Genomic DNA, 5802 nt, shown 5'->3' on the forward strand with positions numbered 1-5802 from the left:
TTAAAGTTTAACATTATCGTCATGGTTGAAAAAAAAATTTTCAACTCAAAAAGTTCAGAGTTTTTTTTGCATCAAGAGATTTTGGATGTCTAGGAATTTTTTTGATAAATTTGGCTTTTTTACTCATTTTGCTCACGTAAATTATTCGCATATTGCCCATCAGAATGCTGGTGAGCCTACTTTTCAGTGTTAGTGACTTGGATACTTTCATTTGACAACTTCTCATATTTCTTGCATTTAACAGTTACATAAAATTACAATACGCTTTGATGTTTCTTTGTTTGTGAATGAGTAATAGTTTATATTCAAATAAATTTGTGTCAGACTGAATTTTGAATTGCTACGCTGTCTGTTCAATGCTTGGGATAGCCCCTGGTCCAATGAATTCAAAGTACTTTGTGGATCAAAAATGAAAAACTCCTAACAAGTTTGTTAGGAAAACCTACGAGTCAAGAAGATACAATCTATAACAACACAAAAAGAGAAAGATGACCACACTACCTGAGGCACAGTAAGTTAAATACGCTGCATGAAATAGATTGAATGACATAGAAGTTGCTCCATCATTGGCTAAACATAGAGCTCACAGGATGGTTAGTTACAGAGGCCTTTTATATGAAATATGTGGAAGCATTCATCCATGAGTGAGTATAATTGGTCGATTAGGGTTAGCTCATAATCCTATGATTCACGGTAATTCCTCAAGAATAAACTAACTTATCTTTAAACAGGGCAATAGCCCACACACTGCCAAAATATATATTTAATTTTGCTAACAGATTATCCGGTCTTGTCAGGTCATAGTATTAGTGAGTAAACCATAGAATGATTGCAAACGATACAGATTCGAGCAGGATTGAGGTCGTGGAAATTAATTTCATCTTGTTATTTCGGTATTTTTGTTCATTCAATTTTTGTAAACAGGTCTACAAGCCATTTGCCGTAAGAATTCATTATTGCAGTCCTTCTCAGTACAGACTACACGTAAGTTAGTCGAGTAGAACTTTTAACAGTTAGACAGGAAGTATGTATGAGAGCCAAAACATGTAAAGACAGTACATGTATAAAGTATTTACGCACACTCTTCCTTGGAGTCATCGATACTGTTGATCATGTGAAATATAAATACCAGTTTTGTGGCTTATTTACTACCTAGCCGGTTTGCTCCTTTTTAATTAATAAAACCAAAAGTAGAAAATATTCTTAAACTTTTTTAGTAAAGCGTTCTTGTGTGTGTAAAAATGATTGTCAATAGTACCAGTAAGAATTCTCTACTATACAATGGGCATGCAATGGGCATGCAATGGGCATGCAATGGGCATACAATGGGCATACAATGGGCATACAATGGGCATACAATGGGCATGCAATGGGCATACAATGGGCATGCAATGGGCATACAATGGGCGTACAATGGGCATACAATGGGCATACAATGAGCATACAATGGGCATACAATGGGCATACAATGAGCATACAATGGGCATGCAATGGGCATACAATGGGCATACAATGGGCATACAATGAGCATACAATGGGCATACAATGGGCATACAATGAGCATACAATGGGCATACAATGTACCCCATTGACTACTTAATCGGTCAACTATCTCACACTTACTAATTCCTGACAGGGAAGTGTTCGCAGATTAGCTCTACACATATGAAAACAAGACTGCGAAGAAATACTGATTTTGCAAATTCATGAACAATGAAAAAATAAAAAAATTGCAACTTTCTCCCTGACAAAATCCTAATTCGAATCATGATTTAAGTTAAATTATTTGATTTTTTCATATAAACTATGATTATCGCGCATCTCAAAGCGATGAAAGAAATGTTTAAGCTATTTTTTTAACCTAAAACCTACCTTCCTGAATTTATTGAGAACTCCATTCCAAACGGGAGTAGCAGACTTGAAGGTGAGCTGCAAAAGATGAGTTCATAAAGCTGAAGAATGATTCCATGGCTAAAAATTTATTTGGAGAACCTTTGTTTGGAGAGTTTTGGCTCAAAGTAGCATGCAATTATTCATTAGTGGTTATAGAATATCTATAGATGTTGCTGTCTTTTACAGCCACACTTCTTGATGTCAGATTTTTCTACGATGGTGCAGTTGAAAACTAACTCAAGAAATCACCTTGATGTACGTCATGACATCAGGAATGCTTTATTTCAAGTGGAATCACGATCTAACAAAGTTTACAGTAGACAGCAATATCAAGGCTCTGATTAACTTGCGTTTTGTGTTGTTTAATCGTTTTGTACAAATGTGGAAATCTGTTGAATAAAGCCATCATTGCCTATTTACATGTACATTGTACTAAAATTTACAGATGGTTTCCGATTTTCTGTTCTGGCTTTTCTGGGCCATAGAAATTTTGGATTGAGTTAAGTAGGCTATGGAACAAGGTTTGAGAGCCTCTGGGCTAGATGAAATACATGCGAGCATTCCAAGTACAATAACGATATCCTTAATGCTAGGGTCCTGGTCTATAAATGTGAGAGGCTGATTGAACTATGTATGTCACCCAAGCTAGATAATGTACATGCTGTAGTTCAGTCACTTCCACTAAAAAGACACATTGCAAAAAGAATTAGGAGTTGTTTACATCTGCAAGCTCCCTCAGTCGACCACTCCTGACTCATAAAATCTTACTTCTAGACCTAAATCTGTTCTAGGCGCTGCAGCACGGGGTGTCTATTTCATTCACCCCCTAACTAATCCTGTACTTTTCCGTTCGCCTTGCTCGTAGACTGAGGTTACCTTACGTAAAATAGTTTTTTACTCTGAGCACGGGTACTTTAATGGTTGTAGGGCATAATTATGATATTCGTGATTCAGAACTAAACAATTTGGCAGGATCATTGAACTCAAAACCCCTGGAATGACAAAGGTCATTCACGAGTATGGAAATCTGGCCGACGCCATGTGCAGTTAGCGTTTGAGTTAATTTCATTGTGTTCAATCATCAATGTGAGAAAGAAATCTAATTTCAGATTTAAGAGCTATGGAAGATCACGAATACACCGCTAAATTAAAGGAACAGACTACTGAGATTACTACTAATAATTTATGTAAGAGACAGAAGGCTGTGGGTGCACAGTGCTATTGCTATTCCATGAACTGCAAAAACGGAATGAATCGAAAGGAATGGTCTTTCAAAGGAAAGGGCAAGACATTTCAGAAGTGAGTCACTTCTACCATTAGTTCTATTACTATTGCTAAAGTCTACGACTACTACTAGTTGTGCTACTACTAGTTAGTGCTGCCACTAGTTAGTTCTACTACACTAGTCACTGGGTGAGTGAGAGTCGATCAGTGTCACTACTGAGTGTACGAGAGTTTGACTGTATGTTGTCGGTGATTAGTATTTATATTTGGAATTTTTTGTTATATTAATATTTTGGAACTACAAACCATTAGGTTACTTCTAAATATTTATATTTGAAAAAAATGTTTGTAGTGCCTATAATATTATTTATTGTTGTATCTGGATATAGCTAGCAGTAAGGAGATAAGAGTAATAATACTATTGTTATCACTACTGTTGCTAGCTAACTACTACAGTTTCATTTTAATTTTTAGATTTCTAAACAAAGCAACTGAGAACTCTTGTTATTTACATTGGTATCACAACCGCAGAAGAGTGAATAAACCTGATCCTTGGGCACTTATCTGCAACGAACATTTCAATGACCCACGTTTTGACAGAACAGGTTAAACTGTTTGACTGAAGTCATTTAAAGGTAATATTTTTCAATGTTGAATGGTGCTTTTCAATGATTGAATTCAAAACAATATTGTCAAGCACAGTGCTGCAAGGTTGTTCAACTTAAAGTAGATACATCTAAAAATAATTCAGGAACCTCAAACAGCACGCAAAACAGTGACAGCTGCCACAGCAAGTGCTTATGAATATGTCTGCAGCTTAGCAGAAGATGTTGATGTGAATTTCTCTAGTAATGCATCTGTGGCAATGGTTAGTACATCTTTGCAGTATTTCTGCAATTTGTTTGTTGTCATTTCTATTGAAATAATCTCATGGATGCAATCTATTTTTGAGTCATGCTTGATTAAGAAATTTCCATTAAGCGTTATGCCTAAGATGGGTGTGAATGACTTCCAGTGAAAATTGCCACATTTTCATTTTACATAGCGATATGGTAGCATTTTGACTGCTTTATTCTCGCTTATTTTATCAGTTGTATTGTTGTATCTTAAGGGGACTATGTTTATGTGAATAAGACATTCATTTTTGTTGATTTTATGTAATTGTTATAATTGATGCTCTTGTTAAGGTGGTTGGAACAATAATCCTACTGTTACTCGGTTTAAAGCTACCTTTCGCAAACCTATCAGCAAATGTGGTGCAGAATCAGATGCTGGTAAGACAGGTGATGTTACTGCTCAAAACGAGATTCTCATCATACAGGCTACTCCAGAAGTTGATCAGTTCGTAGAGCTCACAATGATTTCAGATGTCAAATTTCTGTTATAGGTAATAGTATAATCTATATAGCTGGCTACATTGTGCAAAAGCTAACTAAAGTGCTGTCGTGACATTGGCCGTCAGCCGCAGGTTACCACTAAGTCAAGTATTCATTACCGACATCTCTATACTTTACTTGAGCTACAAAACAATGGAGGATTGGTGCGTCCATCAGACGCTGTCATCAGGATCCTGCTAGTTGCAGATCGATACTTTCGTATTAATACAAAGCCAGATCCACTCTATTGTGTGGTGTATGTTATCAGTAGTGTAGGATCTGGTGACGTGCTATGCCTTAGGAAACACCTCACGGACACGACAGATGGCATATCCAACCACTGCGTCATTGATGAAAAACCTTTTTCAGTCGTTTTATGATCTCCGACAGCATCATTATGCTAAAATCCTACATTCAAACTGCAAGGTGCATCTTTGTGGCTTAAAATACTAAGGTAGTACTTTTTAAAGGCCAGTAACAATGTAATCACTGTGATATTCATCTGTAGCTGTTGTTGTGCTGTTATTTCTAATCTGATTTAGTTCTAAAAAACTCTGATGCACATTGGCTCAATACTCAATGCTATACAAATCTCCTTTTACGCATTTTCTGTAACGTGTATGTAAAGTTTAATCATCTGATTACACTAAGGCCTGCATTTCCTTGTTTGCCTTATTTTGACTATCCTCTATTACAACTGTTGTTAATTTCCGTTTAGTTGTTGCAGTAGTTTATTCCATATTTTACAGATACTGTATTATACATATCATACATTCATAAGCTATTATCACTTAAATCTTGAAAACGGTTACTGTTTTGGCAGCATGTGTTGTTTTTATCGAAATACTTCATGTGCTAAGTTTCTCCATTATGGTTTATCCATATGTAATAGAATTTTTAATATAATGGAACAGTTGTTATTTGCCTGAATATATCATTTGCTGAGTTTATGCATCTGCAATACAACAGTTTGTATGACTAATATGGTCCACGAAAATCTATTTTACATCTACTTATCATTTATTACATCTCACTCCATATGTTATAAATAGGTTTTCTTCTATCGAGGCACTCTAAACCTTGTGTAGGAGGAGTTTTTGTTAACACCCAGCTGGAAAATAACTATTCAACATGTATGTTTCTGTCATTTTTCACTGTTTGTTCACAAACGGAACTAGTATACGATTAGCTCTCCAATATGGCGCATGCATTACGTATCAATACCAATGTAAAAGTCACGTGATTGCCATTTCAGGGGTTTTAAGTTAAATGGGCAGGATCTTTAGTCTCCGTTTCCGCTTCCCATCAA

This window comes from Watersipora subatra, chromosome 1 (genome assembly GCF_963576615.1).
Source record: "Watersipora subatra chromosome 1, tzWatSuba1.1, whole genome shotgun sequence".
Classification (NCBI taxonomy): domain Eukaryota; kingdom Metazoa; phylum Bryozoa; class Gymnolaemata; order Cheilostomatida; family Watersiporidae; genus Watersipora; species Watersipora subatra.